General features: G+C 46.7%; 1 long non-coding RNA gene across 1 annotated transcript; it reads left to right on the top strand.

Annotated features, from left to right (window-relative positions):
- Positions 1 to 319: 319 nt before the first annotated feature.
- Positions 320 to 21,880, top strand: LOC129043060 (uncharacterized). Its single transcript, XR_008504281.2, has 5 exons — positions 320 to 1,314; positions 13,106 to 13,211; positions 15,425 to 15,533; positions 15,920 to 15,970; positions 21,026 to 21,880. It is a non-coding gene; the product is annotated as an uncharacterized LOC129043060 (long non-coding RNA).
- Positions 21,881 to 22,169: the final 289 nt, after the last annotated feature.

Consider the following 22,169-nt stretch of genomic DNA (forward strand, 5'->3'; position numbering starts at 1 on the left):
GGCCCTTGCACTAAATGGCCCCAATGGTCTTGGTCTAAGTGCTTTTTCTCTTTTTCTTTCTTTCTTTCTTTCTCTTTCTTTTTCTTTCTTTTCTTCCTTTCCTTCCTTCTTTCCTTTCCTTTCACTCTTTTCCTTCCATCCTTCCTTCCTCCTTCCTTCCCTCCTTCCTCCTTCCTTCCCTTCTCTCTTTCTCTCTCTCTTTTTCTCCTTTCTTTCTCTTTCTTTCCCTCCCTCCCTCCCTTCCTTCCTTCCTTCCTTTCTTCCTTCCTTTCTTCCTTCCTTCCTTCTTGTCTGAGTCTTGCTGTCACCCAGGCTAGAGTGAAGTAGTGGGTTCATAGCTCACTGAAGCCTTGAATTCCCAGGCTCAAGCTATCCTCCTGCCTCAGTCTCCCGAGTAGCTGGGATTACAGGCATGCACCACCATGCTTGGCTAATTAAAAAACTTTTTTTTGGTAAAAACAGGGTCTTCCTATGTTGCCCAAGCTGGTCTCAAACTCTTGGGATAAGTGATCCTCCCACTGCAGCCTCCCGAAGTGCTAGGATTATAGGCGTGAGCCACCATGCCTGACCATTGGTCTAAATTTTTATTCCAGCTTCTACAGTCTCACGGTTACCTTCCTCAAGTAGACCCTCCTAACTGCCAGCCACCTACTACCATTGTGTCCTCATGTCAGGGTGGAGCTAGGTGGAGAGACAGTTTCCCATTCTCTTTGCTCTGCTATCCCTGCTCCTCACATGAAAAATCAAAATCCCCACCCTAGTTCTAGCCTTGCTCGCTTTTCCACCTGGAAGAGTCCACACTCTTAGGTTCTGATTTGGGTTCTAATTTCACACCAGATCATCCAAACACATCTATGCCTCAGCTGCAAATTGAAGATCCTAAAATGTCAAAAGGGAGAAACAGATCTGTGGAGAGGTTGGCCAAAGGGAGGAGCTGGGGGCAGGGGCTTTGTAGCAGAGGCTAGTTGTATTAATTTTTGTCTGCTGCCTTTGGCACAAGGTGAGGGGGTCAGAATGCATGGTGACCTCCTCAGGGGAAACCCCCAGGCCTGCAGATGGCCGGTGAATTGGCTCTGCACAGCTCCCTCCCTCACGGTTTCCTGCCAAGTCCTCCTGTTTCTTCACTCTTGGTGGTTCTCCCACTCAGCCCATCCTTTCCATCTTGTTTGAGCCTGCTGTCCTGCCAGCTCACCCCTGGGCTCATTTCGCAGTCTTCTGGACTGTAATCTCTCTTCCCCCCCTGCATTCTGCTGCCAGATCTGCCTGAAATGCTGCTTTTGCATGAAAATACCAGCCTGGCAAGATGGTCTAATGGTAAGAGGACAGACTCGTTGTCTGGAGCCCTGGGTTCTTGCCTCTATCACCTGCTTGCTCTGTGATGTGTACGTGTGCATGTGCATGTGCGTGTGCGTGTGCGTGTTTGTGTGGTTTTCCTCTCTTGACTTTAGCTTTAGTTTCCTTATCTGTAAATTGGGCCATGGGTTGGTGGTTGTTGAATTGGCCGGTCTCTAAGGCCCCTTCAGTTCTGGCATTCAGCATCTCTGTTATTGAGTTGTCACGGATTTCCAGGACTCCCCTTTCCTTTTTTTCTTTTTTCTTTTTCTTTTTTTTTTTTTTTTTTTTTTTTTTTTTTGAGATGGAGTCTTCCTCTGTCGCCCAGGCTGGAGTGCAATAGCACGATCTCGGCTCACTGCAACCTCTGCCTTGCGGGTTCAAGCAGTGCTCCTGCCTCAGCCTCCCAAGTAGCTGAGATTACAGGCATGTGCCACCACACCCGGCTAATTTTTGTATTTTTAGTAGAGATGGAATTTCACCATGTTGGCCAGGATGGTCTCAAGCATCTGACCTCACGTGATCCACCCACCTTGGCCTCCCAAAGTGCTGGGATTACAGGCATGAGCCACCGCGCCCGGCTTCCCCTTTCCTGTAGAATCGCACTATACTTCTTCATTCTTTCTGACCTCGCCTCTCCTCTCCTGCCTTCTACTTCTTAATGTGCACTCTTCCCACAGTCCCCTTCATTTGCCCACGCATTCCCCAAACAAAACGTCACCCAGGCTGGAGTGCAGTGGCGCAATGTCGGCTCACTGCAACCTCCACCTCTCAGGTTCAAGTGATTCTCCTGCCTCAGCCTCCTGAGTAGCTGGAATTGCAGGCACGCACCAACACGCCTGGCCAATTTTTGTATTTTAGTAGAGATGGGGTTTCACCATGTTGGCCAGGCTGGTCTCAAACTCCTGACCTCAAGTGATCCGCCTACCTCAGCCTCCCAAAGTGCTGGGATTACAGGCATGAGCCACCGCGTCCAGCTCTCCTAAGGATTTTCTTGCCTGTGGGGCTTCCCCGCCTCCTCCCCACCTCCTTTCTGCACATCCAAATCTTGCTAATGCTTTAGGCCTAGTTCTAATCCCACCTCTTCCATGAAAGGCTTCTTGATTAAATTTGACTAACATTTGATCTCTTGGCCTCCTGTTCCCCAAGAGAAATCCAGTCTGTGCCAGATTTAGTATTGCCCTTTATCACATTATTCCAGGAGCAGGGCCCATCTGTTGGACAGGAAAGAGCATCCTCCTGTTGACTGACATGGGGGACAGAGATCCCTGGCCCCAGCCCATCAGCCCTCGTTCCCCAGACAGACTTGGGAACAGCTGGAGCTCACCCAGCCTTCTGACATCTCCAGCTGCCTCTGCTTCCTTTTCTTTTAGTTTTCCCAGGTCCCAGCTGTGGGGCCAGCAGCAGCACAGCCAAAGCAGCTGGAGCGAACTTCTAAGTTGCACGGACAAGTAGCATTTGGGAGTTAGAAGGAGTGCAGAACTGAGCACAAATCACACCAGTGTTGAAAATGAGGGAAAGCAGTTTGCCAGCTTATTTTTCCCATCTTGCTTTCATCTAAAAAAAGAAGCTGCTCAGAAATACAGTTCTCTTCAGCCTGTTAAGCCAGATGGCCCCGAGATGCTCAGCCTGCCAAGTGTGTATATATAATTATTCATTTTCATGGAATCACACCCAGGTTTGAATCCAGACTCTGACATTTTTCTTTTGTATGATCTGGAGCCAGTGAATCTTTCCGAGCCTTTGTTTCTTTTTCTGCAAAATGGGGACACTGGCATCTACCTTGCCCACCTCAGAATTTTTTGTGTGGGATTAGGGATGGGCTTAATGTAAGATGTCAAAGCACTGGACACATATACGTTGCTGTTAATTATAAAAAGTGCCATATTTTGCTTTTGTCCTAATGTGCTACTTCTTAATGAGCACTTATTCTGGCCGGATACTCTGCATTGTATCATTTAATCCTAACGACATTCCAGTAAGGTAGTACGTGTTAGCCTCATTTTGTAGATCAGGAAGGTGAGATTCAGAAAGATTTGCTAGCCCAGCCAAGTCACCCAGCACGTAAGTGCTAGAACCAGTATTTGAACCTAAACGGTTGGGCTCCAAAGTCAGTGGGGTTTTGGGGGGTTTATTTTTTTGAGACAGTCTCGCCCTGTCACCCAGGCTGGAATGCAGTGGCGCTATCTTGGCTCACTGCAAACTCCACCTCCCGGGTTCAAGCAATTCTCATGCCTCAGCCTCCCAAGTAGCTGGGACTACAGGTGCACTCCACCACGCCCAGCTAATTTTTGTATTTTTAGTAGAGATAGGGTTTCACCGTGTTGGGCAGGCTGGTCTCAAACTCCTGGCTTCAAGTGATCTGTCCACCTTGGCCTCCCAAAGTGCTGGGATTACAGGTGTGAGCCACTGCACTGGGCCCAGAGTCAGTGCTCTTAACTCCTGGTCATTACTATCTCACAATAGGGAAGAGGTTCTTGACCCTAGGTAGGCTAAAGTAGCCCACAACTTGATATCCAGCTAAATGCACTAAGTCGTTAGGTCCAAGAGCCTTTTTAATTGAAGACCAGACTGAGTTCTGACAGTAAAATGTACACCTTGAATTGTTTTTCTAGCAGTAAACATGGGCTCCATTCATTCATACACCTTGTATAAAGTGAACAATTCAGGGGACAAACCCATTAGTACCGTACTGTGTAAACCACAGAGCCAACCAGCTGGCAGAAAAAATTTTTTAAATCTCTAGCCTAAATATTGTACATTAGTGATTCTCAGCTCTAGATGCACATCCAAATCACTTGGGAACTACATAAAAATCCAGGCCAGGCACAGTGGCTCATGCCTGTAATCCCAGCATTTTAGGAGGCCGAGGCGGGTGGATCATTTGAGGTTAGGAGTTTGAAACCAGCCTGGCCAACATGGTAAAACCCCTAAAAATACTACTAAAAATACAAAAATTAGCCGGGTGTGGTGGTGCATGCCTGTAATCCCAGCTACTCAGGAGGCTGAGGCAGTAGAATCACCTGACCCCGGGAGATAGAGGTTACAGTGAGCAAGATCATGCCACTACACTTCAGCCTGGGCAACAGAGCAAGACTCTGTCTCAAATAAATAAATAAATAAAATAATAATAAAGATACAGATACCCTGGCCATGACTCCAGAGATCCAGAGATGCTGATTCAGAAGGTCTGGAGGGGGGCCCAGGTGTGTACGTGTGTGTAAGTTCCAGGAATATTACTTCCTGATACACAGTGAAGTTTGAGAATCCTTGCTGTGGTATAAGCCTTCTAGCCTATTTTTTTTTCTTTTTTTTTTTTGACACAGAGTCTTGCTGTGTCACCCAGGCTGGAGTTCAATGGCATGGTCTTGGCTCACTGCAACCTCCGCCCCCTGGGTTCAAGCGATTCTCCCGCCTCAGCCTCCCAAGTAGCTGGGATTACAGGTGCCTGCCACCATGCCTGGCTAATTTTTGTATTTTTAATAGAGACAGGGTTTCACCATGTTGGCCAGGCTGGTCATAAACTGCTGACCTTGTGATCTGCCCGCCTCGGCCTCCCAAAGTGCTGGGATTACAGGCGTGAGCCACTGCACCTGGCCTACTAGCCTATTTTCTTTTATGAAATAAGAGTAATTGCTAGCTGAAAACACAGAATCATTAAATTTTAGAATTGGAAGAGGCCTTAAGTTATTTGGTCAACGAGGAAACCAGAGCTCAAAGAAATTCAGCAGGTGGTTGGCAGACTTGAATTAAAATCCAGATCTTCTGACTTGTAGTCTAGTGTTCTAGATACATCCGTGGATGCCAGGATTTTGTTGGATTATTAAGAAAATCCTCAGGACCCACCCTTTCACCATGACATCCATGATTTCTGACAACTGTACCATGGAGTTTTGGGTCTTTTTTTTTTTTTAAGAGACGGGGTCTTATTCTGTTGCCCAGACTGGAGTGCAGGAGCACAATCATAGCTCACTACAGCCTCAAACTCCTGTGCTCAAGTGATCCTCCTGCCTCAGCCTTCCAAGTAGCTGGGACTACAGGTGTGTGCTACCATGTGAAGCTTTTGAAGTTTTCGTGTAAGAAGAAGCCTGGGCTAGAAGGCCTATAGGAAATGACTCAGATGGCAGTTCTCATGCATGTTCCTATATTCTACAAGCACACTGATGCCTGCACTATGGCCTGCCCTGTCCTTGTGGAATTGAACCTAAGGGCAAGAAGGGCAAGTCAACAGTTAGGGGTCATGTGATGAGTGCTGTAATAGGGGATATATATGGCTCAGAAGTGGCACAGGGTGGTCAGTTCAATTCAGCAGGGGAGAGGGCTAAGAAGGCGTCACAGAGTGTCATATACTTGAGTGTTGTTTGTTTATTTGCTATCTATTACTGCCTAAGAAATTATTCCAAAATTTTAACAGAGATTTCAAAACTCCCCATGCCAAAGCTACGGCCATAGCAATTAAATAAGAATTTCTGGGAATAAACTCAGTCATCAGCTATTTGTAAAGTTTCTCAAGTGATTCCAGTCCACAGTCAAGGTTGAGAACCGGTGCTATAGGCAATACGAACAACAAACATCTCACATTTTCTATGGCTTAGGAATTCTGGAGTGGTATAGTTGGGTGGTTCCAACTGAAGGTCTCTTGTGAGGCTGCAGTCAAGACATCAGCTGGGATGATTATCATCTGAAGGCTTGAGTGGGGCTGGAGGATCCATTTCCAAGATGGTGCACTCACGTGGCTGTTGGCAAAAGGCCTCAGTTCCTCACCATGTGGAGCTCTCCACAGGGCTGATGCTCAAGACTTGGCAGATAGCTTCTCCCAAAGCAGAGGATCCAAGAGTTAGATGGAAGCTACAGTTTCTTTTATAACCCATCCTCATGCTGGGCGCAGTGGCTCACACCTGTAATCCCAACACTTTGGGAGACTGAGGCAGGTGGATCACAAGGTCAGGAGTTCGAGACCAGCCTGGCCAATAAGGTGAAACCCCGTCTCTAACCAAAAAATAAAAAAAAAAAATTAGCCAGGCATGGTGGCACACATCTGTAGTCCCAGCTATTCAGGAGGCTGAGGCAGGAGAATCACTTGAACCTGGGAGGCAGAGGTTGTAGTGAGCCAAGATCACGCCACTGCACTTCAGCCTAAGCAACAGAGCGAGACACTGTCTCAAAAAAATAAATAAATAAAATAAATAAAAATAGCCCATCCACAGAAGTCACACTCCATCATCGTTTCTACAATATTATATTATTACACAAGTCAGCCCTATTCAGTGCAGTAGAGCACTATACAGGAACATGAAAACCAGGAGGTAAGGATGACTGGGGCCATCTTGGAGGCTGGCTTGCCACAGTATTGAAGATGAATGGAGCTTTCCAGATGGATGAGGGGGAAGAAAGGCATTCCAGGCAGAAGAAATAAGGTAAAGGCATGTAAAAAGCAAGGTGCAACATGTTCAGGACATTGTAACTGGGTTGGAGAATAAAACATATAGGAGAGCATACTAAAGAAATCAGAAGGGGCCTTCTATGCTAAGTGAAAGAGTTATGCCTTTATCCTCTAGGCCAGTGGCTTTCAAATGTTGCTACACATTGGAATCTCTTGAAGACATTTCAAAACTCCCCATGCCAAAGTTACAGCCATGGCAATTAAATAAGAATTTCTGGGAATAAACTCAGACATCAGCTATTTGTAAAGTTTCTCAAGTGATTCCATTCTACAGTCAAGGTTGAGAACCGGTGCTGTAGGCAATATGAAAGTGACTGAAAAGCTTGAGGCAGGAGCCGTGTGGTCAGATTTCCAGTCTTCCCAGTGGTGACGAAGGGCAGCTGTGCCTCCCTTGTCTGCTTATCTAGAAAGTTCTGTATTAGGACTAGAAAGGCCCTATCATCTGTGCTTACTCAGATATTATCATAATCTCTACTAGCAAAAAGTCAAGCGTAGGGCCAGGCGCTATGGGTGGTGCATAGGGTGGCTCAAGCCTGTAATCCCAGTACTTTGAGAGACTGAGGCGGGCAGATCACCTGAGGTCAGGAGTTCGACACCAGCCTGACCAACATGGTGAAACTCTGTCTCCACTAAAAATACAAAATTAGCGGGGCATGGTGGTGCATGCCTGTAATCCCAGCTACTCAGAAGGCTGAGGCAGGAGAATCACTAGAACCCAGGAGGTGAAGGTTGCAGTGAGCGGAGATCATGCCATTGCAATCCAGCCTGGACAGCAAGAGTGCAACTCCGTCTCAAAAAAAAAAAAAAAAAAAAAAATTAAGCATAAATATCTGAGCTATAAGTTCCCAATTTCCAAATCTAATGTTGACACCAACATTCTTATGTTATCACAATCAGTCTTATTTTTGTTGTTGTTGTTGTTGTTGATCCTTTTTTTGAGACAGGGCCTCACTCTGTCATCCAGGCTGGAATGCAGTGGCACTATCTCAGCTCACTCCAACCTCACTGCCTGGGTTCAAGTGATTCTCCTGCCTCAGCCTCCCAAGTAGCTGGGATTGCAGGCGCCCGCCACCACACCTGGCTAATTTTTATGTTTTTGGTAGAGATGGGGTTTTGCCATGTTGGCCAGGCTGGTCTGGAACTCTTGGCCTCAAGTGATTTGCCTGCCTCAGCCTCCCAAACTGCTGGGATTACAGGCATGAGCCACTACACCCGGCCCACAATCACTCTGGAGGTTTATTTCCCACTTAACATGTTACATATGTGCACTTCTGTATTTACTTCCTTTTTTTTTTTTTTTTTTTTTTGAGACAGGGTCTTGCTCTGTGGCCCAGCCTGGAGTGCAGTGCAGTGGCGCACGATCTCAGCTCACTGTAGCCTCAAGCTCATGGGCTTAATTGATCCTTCCGCCTCTGCCTCCCTAGTAGCTGGGACTACAGGCACGTGCCACCATGACCGGCTAATTTTTGTATTTTTGTTTTGTGGGTTTTTTTAAAGACAGGGTCTTGCCATGTTGCCGAAGTTGGTCTTAAACTCCTGGGCTCAGGTAGTCCTCCTGCCTCAGCCTCCCAAAGTGCTGGGATTACAGGTGTGAGCCACCGCGCACAGCCAATTTTTGTATTTTTTGTAAGAGATGGGTATTTGCCATGTTGTGCAGGCTGGTCTCGAACTCCTGGACTCAAGCAATTCACTAGCCTCGGCCTCCCATAGTGCTAGGGTTACAGAGATGAGCCACTATGCCTGGCCTACATCTCTATTTCTTACAGTCCTTACATCCAACAGTCTTCAACAGTAGTGTATAAGTAAAAGTTCACGGCATGGGCTTTGGAGTCAGATGGACCTTTGAACTTGAGTCCTGACGTCATCAAGTATAAACTAGTTAGGTGACTTAACTTCTCATGGCCTCCGTGAACTCATCTGAAAAAATGATGATGGCTGGGCACGGTGGCTCAGGCCTGTAATCCCAACACTTTGGGAGGCCAAGGCAGGCAGATCACCTGAGGCCAGGAGTTTAAGACCAGCCTGGCCAACATTGTGAAACCCTGTCTCTACTAAAAATACAAAAATTAGCTGGGCGTGGTGGCGTGCACCTGTAGTCCCAGCTACTCGGGAGGTTGAGACAGGAGAATAGCTTGAACCCAGGAGGCGGAGGTTGCAGTGAGCCGAGATCTCACCACTGTACTACAGCCTCGGTGACAGAGCAAGTCTCAAAAAGAAAAAAAAGGAAGAATGGTGATGATAATACCTACCTCAGAAGACCCTTGAGGATATTAAATGAGATTATGCATGTAAAGACCTCTCTCTCTGCCAAGTGCCTGACATGTAGTTAGTGCTCAGTAAATGTTAGTTATTCCACTTTCTAAATAGCATTTCAAGATTCTGTTGCATCAACTCCGTGCTCCCAAGTCCACTTAGCAGTTCTTCCCATTTCTAGTTTTTAGCTATAATATTACATGTCTTTATATAAATTGGTGGGTTTTTTTAAATTTCCCTGTTTTGTTTTTTTTTTTTTTTTGAGACGGAATCTGGCTCTGTTGCCCAGGCTGGAGTGCAGTGGCACCATCTCGGCTCACTGCAACCTCTGCCTCCCAGGTTCAACCAATTCTCCTACCTCACCCTCCCAAGTAGCTGGAATTACAGGCCCCCACCACCCCACCTGGCTAATTTTTATATTTTTAGTAGAGATGGGGTTTTACCATGTTGGCCAGGCTGGTCTCGAACTCCTGACCTCAAGTGATCCGCCCTTCTCGGCCTCCCAAAGTGCTGGGATTACAGGGGTGAGCCACCATGCCTGGCCTTCCCTGATTTTTTTAGATGTGGAAACTGAAGACTGGAGAAGTGAAATAACTTGTCAAACAAAGATCATACTGCTTTTAGTGTCAGAGCCAGGCCTAGGAACCAGGGCCCAGTTCTCTGAGCCTTGGCCTCTTGTTATCACCCTGCCAGCCCCCAGACTCACTGGAGACTTGAAGGCAGGTCCTTTCTGGCTTCTATTCACCAGGCTGAATGATTCGGATCTCCCATTGTGTCCTCTGACATCTCATCTCTCTTTCATCACCCTGGAGGTCCCTCATCAATTGAGTATAATTGGATCAGCATCCCTGCTGGTCCCTGGGGAGTGGGAGCAGACGACGACTAATGCTTTAGAGACCTGGACTCCACCCTCGGTGCCTCTGGATCTCTGTTGGTTGATGTTGTGCAGTCAGATGGGGATGGGGATCCTGTCTGACTCAGGATCCCTCTCTCCTACCTGGAGCACTGTCTGATTTCATTGAATACACCCTCGTAGAACAGTAGAGCTTAAAGAAACCCTAGAGATTGGCTGGGTACAGTGGCTCACGCCTGTAATCCCAGAACTTTGGAAGGCCAAGGCAGGCGGACCACTTGAGGTCAGGTCAAGACCCACCTGCCCAACATGGCGAAACCCCGTCTTTCTACTAAAAATACAAAAATTAGCAAGGTGTGGTGGCGCACACCTGTAACCCCAACTACTCGGGAGGCCGAGGCAGGAGAATCGCTTGAACTCAGGAGGGAGAGGTTGCAGTGAGCTGAAATCTTGCCACTACACTCCAGCCTGGGCAACAGAGTGAGACTCCAGCTAAAGAAAAAAAAAAAAAACAGCGAGAGCCCCCAGCCCCAGCCCCTGTTATTTAAAACATGAGGAAACTGAGGTTCAGCGATGCAGGTTGATTTGTGGCAGATGTGGGGCTGGGACCCAAACCTCCTAACTCCATTGTGCTGTTGGGAAGAAGGCACTGGAGCCGGGCAGGTGAACCTGGGCAAGGGAGTGAAACAACGCTCGATTTCCTGTTGTGTCAGATAGCTGTGCTCAGCTCAGGGAGGTGATAAGCATTAAATGAGATAGCTATTGTAGAGCATGGAGTGCTGTGCTCAGTAAACAATAGTTATTACTCAATAGAGCACAGTCATGAAGAGGCCAGCTGGGCTTTGGAGTCAGAAAAGCTATTCTATTCAAATCCTAGTTAACCACTTACCAGCTATGTGATTTGGGACAACTTATCTAACAAGATCTAATACTTATTGAATTTTACTTGTTCCCAGCATTAAGCTAAGTGCCTTAGAGGTATTATTTCATGTAATTTTACTAACAGTTTTCTGACGTAGGTACTACCAGTATCCTGATTTTAGGATTGAAGATACTGAGGCATGAGTCAATTTCACTTCAGCAGCCTATTTTTTTTTTTTTTTTTTTTTTGAGACAGAGTCTCACTCTGTCGCCCAGGCTGGAGTGCAATGGCGTGGTCTCGGCTCACTGCAACCTCCACCTCCCGGGTTCAAGCGATTCTCCTGCCTCAGCTTCCTGAGTAGCTGGGACTATAGGCGCGTGCCACCACACCTGGCTAATTTTTGTATTTTTAGTAGAGTTGAGGTTTCGCCATGTTGGCCAGGCTGGTCTCGAACTCCTGACCTTGTGATCTGCCCGCCTTGGCCTCCCAAGGTGCTGGGATTACAGGCGTGAGCCACCGCACCCAGCCAGCAGCCTATTTTTCTCTGATTATCCTCTAGCTTCCATTCTTTTCTGCCATGCACACATATCTTCTCCCCCCAGTGCTTGAGGATTCTCTCCTGCTTTTGAGCTTTGGAATAGGCCATAGTGTCTCTCTCTGTCTCTCTCTCTCTTTTTGAAACAGGGTCTCACTCTGTCACCCAGGCTGCAGTACAGTGGCAAGATTACAGCTCACTGCAGCCTCAACCTCTTGGGCTCAAGCAATCCTCCCACCTCAGCCCCCTGAGTAGCTGGGACTACATGGGTGTGCCACCACACCCAGCCAATTTTTTTTTTTTTTTTTTGGTAGAGACAAGATTTTGCCCTCTTGCTCAGGCTGGTCTCGAACTCCTGGGCTCAAGTGATCCCACCTCAACCTCCCAAAGTGCTGAGATTACAGGTATAAGCCACCTCACCTGGCTCATTTTTCACTTATTCTCTTTTTTTCAGAGACAGGGTCTTGCTCTGTCACCCAGGCTGGAGTGCAGTGGTGCAAACATAGTGTAGCAGGATGAGCCGCAGACAAAACTCCTCAGACACCAAGTTAAAGAAGGAAGGGGTTTATTTGGCCGGGAACATTGGCAAGACTCCTGTCTCTCAAGAGCTGAGCTCCCCGAGTGAGCAATTCCTGTGCCTTTTAAGGGCTCACAACTCTAAGGGGGTCTGCATGAGAGGGTTGTGATCAATTGAGCAAGCAGAGGGTACGTGACAGAGGCTGCATGCACTGGTGGTCAGAGTGAAACAGAACAGACCAGGAAGTTTCACAATGTCTTTTCTATACAATGTCTGGAATCTATAGATAACATAACCGGTTAGGTCAGGGGTCAATCTTTAACTACAGGCTTAGGTCAGGCAGGCCCAGGCCAGGTTTCAGGTCTGGTTCCTTGGTTTTGGGTCTGGTTCCTAGGCACCGGGCTACCTGCCTTTAGTTTCGCTTCTGTTTTCTTTTCTGAGTATAAAACAATATAAAACAATGTGAGAGGGTCTGTCTCTCTTCTCTCATTTCCCCCCTTTGAGACTCTCACTGTTTATTAGTGGGAGTTCTCACTCTTATTTTCGCTATTTATGTCTTCCTGTGCAATAGATTGATAATGATTCATATAGTACACTTGTGCTGATACATAACATGAAGTGACATTGAGAGACTGGGCTATGTGCTCGGCTAATTGCAAAAACAAATTTCTTGTTTTTCCTGGAATTTCTGGTACTGGCACATTCAGTTCATCATGGAAGGTTTGAAATACTGGCTCAGGAGAGCGTTTATAAACTTTTTCTGAAACCACAATATTTACTTGAAGATCCAGTCCAGCTCCATCAATTTTTAGGGTTATACATTCTCTTTTTTCTAGCGAGGATTAAGGGGATTGGTTATTACTAGTTCTAAGGGGTTACACTGACCACTGGTGTAGGAAGGGTCACTTTTCCTTTGCTGAAGGTGGACAGGATTTTTTCATTTTTTTTAATTCAAGTAGCCTAAATGACACAAGACCAGTATCTACATTTATTTTCACACAGTCTTAATTCATGATAAATGTACTTATTTTTTGCCATATAGTCTCTTTTCTAATCACTGAAGCCTTGAACTTCTGGGCTCAGGTGATCCTCCCACCTCAGCCTCTTGAGTAGCTAAGACTATAGGCATGCACCACCACATCCAGCTATGTTGCCCAGGCTGGCCTGGAACTCCTGGCCTCAAGCAGTCCTCCAGCCTTAGCCTCCACAAGTGCTGGGATGACAGGCATGAGCCTCCATGTCCTGCCTGCAGTCTGTTAAATACCCTCACCCATTCTCTCCACCAAGTCTGTTCTTCCCCTCTGTTCCAGCGTTGCTGCTGACTTTCCTCTAAGGAACCTTCCTGGCACGCCTGTGCAGGCTCCTCCAGCGTCCTCTCCCTCTTGCCTGCTGAAAGCAGCTGGATCTATTCCTCAGGTTTGTTAGTTTTACTTCTCTTCTGTGTATCACCTATCAGGCCTCATTGTGCACCCTGGTTCCCTCTTAACACAGAAGACTTCCTAAGGAACACATCTCCCCGGCCAATTCAATTCAGTCAACATGGCTTGCACATGCTAATTTGGCTGAGTAGAGGATTCTGGGTACAAATTCCTATTTTTTCCCCCAGAATATTGAAGACCTCACTCCTTTGTCTTCTAGCATGCAATTCTGTCGGTTAAAGATCTGATGCAGTCTGTGTCTCAGTCCTTTATTTCTGGAAACTTTGATGGCTGACTATTACCCTTTTTTTTTTTCTTTGGAGGCAGAGTCTCGCTCGATCCCCCAGGCTAGAGTGCAGTGGCGCAATCTCGGCTCACTGCAACCTCCGCTGTCCGGGTTCAAGCAATTCTCCTGCCTCAGCCTCCCGAGTAGCTGAGATTACAGGCACCTGCCACCATGCCCAGCTGATTTTTGTATTTTTAGTAGAGATGGGGTTTCACCATGTTGGCCAGGCTGGTCTCGAACTCTTGACCTCAGGTGATCTGCCTGCCTCTCCCTCCCAAAGTGCTGGGATTACAGGTGTGAGCCACCTAGCCCAGCCCCTTTATCCCTAAAGGTCAGATACTTCACCAATATGGGTACCTAGATATGCTTCTCTTTTTCATTGGAAGACTTTTAGAAATAGAAGATTTGGGCCGGGCGCGGTTGCTCACACCGTAATCCCAGCACTTTGGGAGGCCAAGGTGGATCACGAAGTCAAGAGATCGACACCATCCTGGCCAACATGGCGAAACCCCGACTCTACTAAAAATACAAAAATTAGCTGGGCATGGCATGTGCCTGTAAACCCAGCTACTCGGGAGGCTGAGGTAGGAGAATCGCTTGAACCTGGGAGGTGGAGCTTGCAGTAAGCCGAGACTGTGCCATTGCATTCCAGCCTGGGCAATGAGAGCGAAACTTTGTCTCAAAAAACAAAAACAAAAACAGAAAAAAAAGAGTGAGTCTGTTATAAAAGCCATTGTGGCCATTTCTAGTGAGCCCCCTTACTATATGATACCCTGCACCACCTTGGGACTCTGCAGAGGGTCCCCACTAGCAAGAAGGTCCTCACTGGATGCAGCCCCTAAACACTGGACTTCCCAACATTTATAAATTACCCAGTCTCAGGTATTCAGTTATAGCAAAAGAAAACAGACTAACACAGGCCCAATCTCTTGTGGAATTATGTGGAAACCTCTTGGACCAGTCATGTGGACAGGAGAGATACTGAGATACCTGTGCCATGACCTACCTCATGCAGCCAAGGCAGGCAAGGTGCTGTGACTGTTTACACAACCATATGGGATGGCAGAAGCCCTGCAAAGGGCAGAATTCCAGGCAGACAGACTACCCATATCCTCATAAGGACTCTAGAGTATTTCTTCTGGGATGGAATTGCCTTTTTCTTTCCTCTCTGCGACCTCTTTTTTCTTTTTTTTAAACTGGGATCCCTCCCTAAGATCTCTCACTTTGTTTAGAAAGCATTCGAATACCTTTAGCAGATTTTAAAAAGCCATTCAATTATGAATGCATTGACATAACACTATTCAGAAGGACATTTGCCCTAAAAATCAAATGATTAAATTGATAACATTTTTTAGTCATCAAGTGGCATATGCTAAGCAGACATCTTCCCTTCCCTTCTGAGCCCCACCCCAATGCCAGCTCTCAACTCTGGAAATCAGGGATGATTGGCAGTGGAGAGGGAATCAGAGGCATGGTTCAAACCAAGAATGGAGTCAAGGTCAACAGTCCAGTGAAACTCAGGGGTAGGGTGAACATCAGAGAAAGTAAGCATTGAGTATGTCTTTCATAACCTGCCTGGTAATTTTTTTTTAAACAGTGATTTTATATTTTGACTCAATTCTAACAAAATGTCTCCCATATCAAAATGTTCCTTTTGTCAAATTGGGTTCCCCAAACTAAGCTTCTTTGAGGCATAGTTGGACTAAGACTCAAATAGCTGACTCCTAGGCCACTACTTTTATCAGATAGGGCACAGTCTCCTAGCAGAGGGGTCCCTGGCACAGGCAGGACAGATTCCAGGCCCAGACTCTGCTGTTACTTGTCTCCCATGGGTGGCTGTCTAAGCAGTTGTTAGATGGAGGAGATGCTCCACCCAGCCTTTGTCTCACTCTTCACACCCCCTTCCTCTCCCTTCTGCATTGCAGATCTGGAAGGTGAGGTTGGAAATGGCAAGGGTGACCTGACTGCCTGTGTCCCCAGTCCCCAGTCCCAGGCCTTGCCACTGTCCTGCCTCCTTGTCTTCGATAAATAAAGGTGAGGCTCAAGAGATACCCTCACCTTCTTGCTCCCCGCACTTCAAAACTCAGGAGCTGCAGAGCCTGTAAGACATTCTCTGAGCTTGTTTAGGTGGCTGGGAAGAGAGCTAGGGCACAGCCCCTGGATCCCTGGACCCTTCATGTAAACAAGGAGATTACCTCCCCCAGGGAGCTGTCCCTTGGCACTTTAGGGTCTTAGCCTTGAGTAACTACTTTTATTTTGTTTTTGTTTTGATTTATCTTGGGCTTTCCCCTACTTCTGTTTACTCTCACACCCCTTATTTCCTTGCTCTTTGGGAAACAGGCTGTCTTAGGCTGTTTGGGCCGCCATAACATAATACCATGGACCGGGTGGCTTAAACAACAGACTTTTATTTCTCCTAGTTCTGGAGACTGGGAAGTTCATGATCAAGGTGCCAGCTGATGAAGCTTCTGGTGAGTTGCCCTCTTCCTGGCTTGCAGATGGCTTCCTTCTTGCTATGTCCTCACACAGCAGAGAGTGAATGAGCTCTGGTCTTTCTTCCTCTTCTTATAAGGACATTAATCCCATCACAGAGTCCCCAGCCTGATGACCTCATCCAAACCTAATCACCCCCCAAAGGCCCCACCTCTGAATACCATCACATTAGGCGTTACAGCTTCAACATATACATTTTAGGGGAACACATTCAGTCATAATAGATGCTTATTGTAGAAATTTTTGAAAAATACAAAAATATAAAACAAAAGAAAACCACAAACTATCCTGACAACCGCAGAAAAGCACAAATGCCATCCTATCATCCAAAGAAACTTCTAGCATATTTTCAAATCTTTTTAAGCACCTACTTTTAAAAATATACATCATATATAGGCCGGGCGCAGTGGCTCATGCCTGTAATCCCAGCACTTTGGGAGGCTGAGGCAGGTGGATCACCTGAGGTCAGGAGTTCAAGACCAGCCTGGCCAACATAGTGAAATCCCATCTCTACAAAAATACAAAAATTAGCTGGGCATGGTGGCGGGCACCTATAATCCCAGCTACTCTGGAGGCTGAAGCAGGAGAATTGCTTGAACCTGGGAAGCAGAAGTTGCAGTGAGCCAAGATGGTGCCACTGCACTCCAGCCTGGGCAACAAGAGACTCCATGTCAAAAAAAAAAAAAATTAAATGTGTGTGTGTGTGTGTGTGTGTGTGTGTGTGTGTGCGCGCGCGCCTCATAAGCATTTTTCCATGTTAAGCAATATAAACATTTTTAATGTTCATATACTTAACATTTATATGACTAAATATCTTACTTTATAATTGTAACATAATTTATGTAACCAACTTCCCAGTATTGGATGCTGAGGTTATTTTTATTTTTTTCCTGTAAAAGTTAACATTATTATTTGTAATGGAACTGTTCTGTGTCATGACTATGGTGGGGTGGTTCCACAAATCTACAAGTGATAAAATTTGGTTGAACTAAATACACACACACACACACATGCATACTTGAACAGTAGTGAAATCTGAATAAGGTGGGTGGATTATATGAATGTCAATTATCTGATTGTTATTATACAAGATGTTACATTTGGGGAAAACTGGATGAAGGGTATATGGGATCTCCCAATATTATTTCTTTTTTCTTTTTTTTTTTTTGAGACGGAGTCTTGCTCTTGTTGCCCAGGCTGGAGTGCAATGGCACGATCTCGGCTCACCGCAACCTCCAACTCCCAGGTTCAAGCGATTCTCCTGCCTCATCCTCCCAAGTAGCTGGAATTACCGGCATGTACCACCATGCCTGGTTAATTTTGTTTTGTTTTGTTTTATGAGATGGAGTCTCGCTCTGTCGCCCAGGCTGGAGGGCAGTGGCGCAATCTCGGCTCACTGCAAGCTCTGCCTCCCGGGTTCATGCCATTCTCCTGCCTCAGCCTCCCAAGTAGCTGGGAGTACAGGCGCCCACCACCACGCCCGGCTAATTTTTTTGTATTTTTAGTAGAGACGAGGTTTCACTGTGTTAGCCAGGATGGTCTCGATCTCCTGACCTCATGATCCACCCGTCTTGGCCTCCCAAAGTGTTGGGATTACAGGCGTGAACCACTGCACCCAGCCTAATTTTGTATTTTTAGTAGAGACGGGGTTTCTCCATGTTGGTCAGGCTGGTCTCAAACTCCCGACCTCAGGTGATCCGCCTGTCTTGGCCTCCCAAAGTGCTGGGATTACAGGCGTGAGCCACTGCGCCTGGCCTCCCAATATTATTTCTTACAACTGCATGTTAATCTACAAATTAATTCAAAATAAAAAGTTTTGGCCATGTGCTGTGGCTCATACCTATATTTCAGCACTTTGGGGATACCAAGGCAGGAGGATTTCTTAAGCCCAGGAGTTTGAGACCAGCCTGGGCAACACAGTAAGACCCTATCTCTACAAAAAATTTAAAAATTAGCTGGGCATGGTGGCATGGGCCTGTGGTCCCAGCCAGATCCCATCTACTCAGAGGGCTGAAATGGAAGGATTGCTTGAGCCCAGGAGGTCAAGGCTGCAGTGAGCTGTGATCATGCCACTGAGCTCCAGCCTGGACAACAAAGCAAGACCCTGTCTCAAAAATAATAATAATAATAGGCCGGGCACAGTGGCTTACGCTTGTAATCCCAGCACTTTGGGAGGCCGAGACAGGCAGATCACTTGAGGTCAGGAGTTCGAGACCAGCCTGGCCAACATGGCAAAACCCTGTCTCTACTAAAAATACAAAAATTAGCCAGGTGTGGTGGCACACACCTGTAATCCCAGCTACTCAGTAGGCTGAGGCAGGAGAATCACTTGAACCCAGGAGGCAGAGGTTGCAGTGAGCCGAGATCATGCCATTGCACTCCAGCCTGGGCAACAGAGAGAGGCCCTGTCTCAAAAATAAATAAATAAATAAAATAATAATAATAATAGGTGCTTAAAACACTACACTGGACATCTTTTGTAAGTACATGTGTACTTCTGAACTTTTAGTTTTTCCTTTGGGTAGATTCCTATGAGAGAAATTACTCATAAGAAAATTCAATAAGAAGTAAGAGCTCTCAATCTCAGCACATTAGGGTTTCCTGGCCATCACCCAAGGAGCTTTGCAGGCATAGAAAACTGATATGCATGCTGCTGAGGAACAGGGCTTAGCCATACTCACAGAGCTTTCCACAAACCTGGAGTGCTGGCCAACTAATGTACAATGAGAAATGTAACCAGAGGATCCAAGACCCCTGCCCCTAGCCTGAGTTCCTCTCCCTACAGCCCTTCACAGGCAAAGCCACATTCTAATTGGAAGATTGACTTGTGATGTGAAGCAAGGGAAATTAAGTGACATGATCCCAGTGTTAAAGATACCAGGGTAAGCTGTGCACATCTCCATAGCAGGACTTAAACCACTGCCACCAGAGACAGGCACATGGGTTCTCAGGCAGGGCACCCCTCCTTAGCGCTGCTTGAAAGGGGACAGTCTATATTTGCCTCTGTAACACTATTTCTGGGCTTCCAAGGTTTGCTAACCCCTGTTCCATCAGTGCATTGCTCCTTTAGGTGTGTGAAGATGCTCCAATGAGCTACAGATCAATCTTGTTGGCCTGGAAGCTGGTCTGTCTCATGGCACCTGTTTTTCTTTTTTTGAGATGGTGTCTCACTCTGTCGCCCAGGCTGGAGTGCAGTGGCGTGATCTTAGCTCACTGCAACCTCTGCCTCCCAGGTTCAAGCAATTCTCCTGCCTCAGCCTCCCGAGTAGCTAGGATTACAGGCACGTGCACCACGCCTGGCTAATTTTTGTATTTTTGTAAAGACAGGAGTCTCTCCATGTTGGCCGGGCTGGCTTGAACTCCTGACCTCAAGTGATCCACACCACGCCTTGACCTCCCAAAGTGCTGGGATTACAGGCAGGAGCCACCGTGCCCGGCCCAGCACTTGTTCTTAACCCCTAGTTCAACAGACCTCTGCAGGGCTCTTTTCTTCTGATATTGTATGCAAAATTTTGAATGTATGATCAAATGTGTATTTTCTGGAGAGACAGTTCATAGTGTTTACTATATTTTCAGAAAAGGGTCTCAATTTAATAGTGAACATCGTGTGAGCCCCAAGTTCCAGGCATTATACTGCATGCATTAATTACCTCATTTAATCCCCACTGAGGTCAAGAATCTTGCCCCAAGTTACCAGTTTGGACAAGTTAAAGAATACTGCTTTAAAGTGGCTTTGGGCCTGGCACGGTGGCTCACGTCTATAATCCCAGAACTTTAAGAGGATCGCTTGAGCTCAGGAGTTTGAGACAAGCCTGGGCAACATGGTAAAACCTGTCTCTACAAAAAATTTAAAAAATTAGGCAGGGGTGGCCCAGCCGCCCATCCTCTGGGATGTGAGGAGCGCCTCTGCCCGGCCGCCCCGTCTGGGAAATGAGGATCGCCTCTGCCCGGCCGCCCCGTCTGGGAAGTGAGGAGCGCCTCTGCCCAGCCGCCCCGTTTGGGATGTGAGGAGCGCCTCTGCCCAGCCACTACCCCGTCTGGGAAGTGAGGAGCGCCTCTGCCTGGCCACTGTGCAATCTTCCAAGTGTGAAGTGACTGCCTTTCTGCAGGTGTACCCAACAGCTCCAAAGAGACAGCGACCATCGAGAACGGGCCATGATGACGATGGCGGTTTTGTCGAAAAGAAAAGGGGGAAATGTGGGGAAAAGAAAGAGAAATCAGATTGTTACTGTGTCTGTGTAGAAAGAAGTAGACATAGGAGACTCCATTTTGTTCTGTACTAAGAAAAATTCTTCTGCCTTGGGACGCTGTTAATCTATAACCTTACCCCCAACCCCGTGCTCTCTGAAACATGTGCTGTGTCAACTCAGGGTTAAATGGATTAAGGGCGGTACAAGATGTGCTTTGTTAAACAGATGCTTGAAGGCAGCATGCTCCTTAAGAGTCATCACCACTCCCTAATCTCAAGTACCCAGGGACACAAACACTGCGGAAGGCCGCAGGGACCTCTGCCTAGGAAAACCAGAGACCTTTGTTCATGTGTTTATCTGCTGACCTTCTCTCCACTATTATCCTATGACCCTGCCACATCCCCCTCTCCGAGAAACACCCAAGAATGATCAATAAATACTTAAAAAAAAAAAAAGAATGTGAAGACATCCATCTTTATAAGCCAAGGAGAGACGCCTCAGAAGAAACCAATCTTGCCCACACATTGATCTCAGACTTCTAGGCTCCAGAATTGTGAAAAAATAAATTTCTATTTTTTAAGCCAAAAAAAAAAAATTAGGCAGGGGTGGTGCCACGCCTGTAGTCCCAGCTACTTGGGAAGCTGAGGTGGGAGGATAGCTTGAGCCTGGGAGGTCAAGGCTGTAGTGCGCTATAATCATGCCACTACACTCCAGCCTGGGCAACAGAGTGAGACCCTGCCTCAAAAATAAATGAATGAATAAATAAAGTGACTTGTAAATCTGTTCTCTGGTATAGTCGATGTTTGTACTAAGGAGAGTCTTATTTCCCTTTTATCTTCCTAGATGAAGAAAAAAAAATTATTGGTGGCAAGCACAGAACCCATGCCAAAGAGAACTGTGGAACGGCTTTGTTGCTGCCTCCCAGAGGCTAAACTCCGCTGTCTGTGCCAGCATCTCTAGTTACCTGCTTTCTCTTCTTGCTCACAGGTCTGTGTATGCACTCAGACTAACCTGTGAACTGGCACCTTGTGCCTGCATCTCACTGACTTTGGCAGCTTGGATGCCATCTTCTCCTATAAATGCCCCTTCTTCCAAAAAGCAGCCCTGCTGCCTGTTTACTCTCTTTCACTGTATCAGAATCTATGAACCTGCAGGTTTTCTAAAAGATCATTGTGTTGCTGTTTATCAAAAGCGGCATGCATTTCCATCAGCTTTCCAACAGAAAATCAGGCGAGAGGCTATTCAACATTCACTTATTCACTGAATATTCATTAATTTTCCAGACATTCTTCTAGGTACCAGGTGTCAGGCCTCTGAGCCCAGGCCAGGCCATCACATCCCCTGTGACTTGCACGTATACATCCAGATGGCCTAAAGTAACTGAAGATCCACAAAAGAAGTAAAAACAGCCTTAACTGATGACATTCCACCATTGTGATTTGTTCCTGCCCCACCCTAACTGATCAATGTACTTTGTAGTCTCCCCCACCCTTAAGAAGGTTCTTTGTAATTCTCCCCACCCTTGAGAATGTACTTTGTGAGATCCACCCCTGCCCACCAGAGAACAACCCCCTTTGACTGTAATTTTCCATTACCTTCCCAAATCCTATAAAACGGCCCCACCCCTATCTCCCTTCGCTGACTCTCTTTTCGGACTCAGCCCACCTGCACCCAGGTGAAATAAACAGCTTTATTGCTCACACAAAGCCTGTTTGTGGTCTCTTCACATGGACGCACATTAAACCAGGGATACCGGTAAAAAATATTTACCCTCATGGAGCCTGGGTTCTACGGGACGAAAAAAGACAATAAGCAAATAAACAAATAAATGAATATTCAGTGAATAAGTGAATGTTGAAGAAACTCTCTCCTGATTTTCTGTTGGAAAGCTGACAGAAATGCATGCCACCTTCGACAAAAAGCAACGCAATGATCCCTTAGAAAATCCGCAGGTTCTGCCAGGCATGGTGGCTCACGCCTGTAATCC

Source organism: Pongo pygmaeus, chromosome 1 (assembly GCF_028885625.2).
Source record: "Pongo pygmaeus isolate AG05252 chromosome 1, NHGRI_mPonPyg2-v2.0_pri, whole genome shotgun sequence".
NCBI classification, from domain to species: domain Eukaryota; kingdom Metazoa; phylum Chordata; class Mammalia; order Primates; family Hominidae; genus Pongo; species Pongo pygmaeus.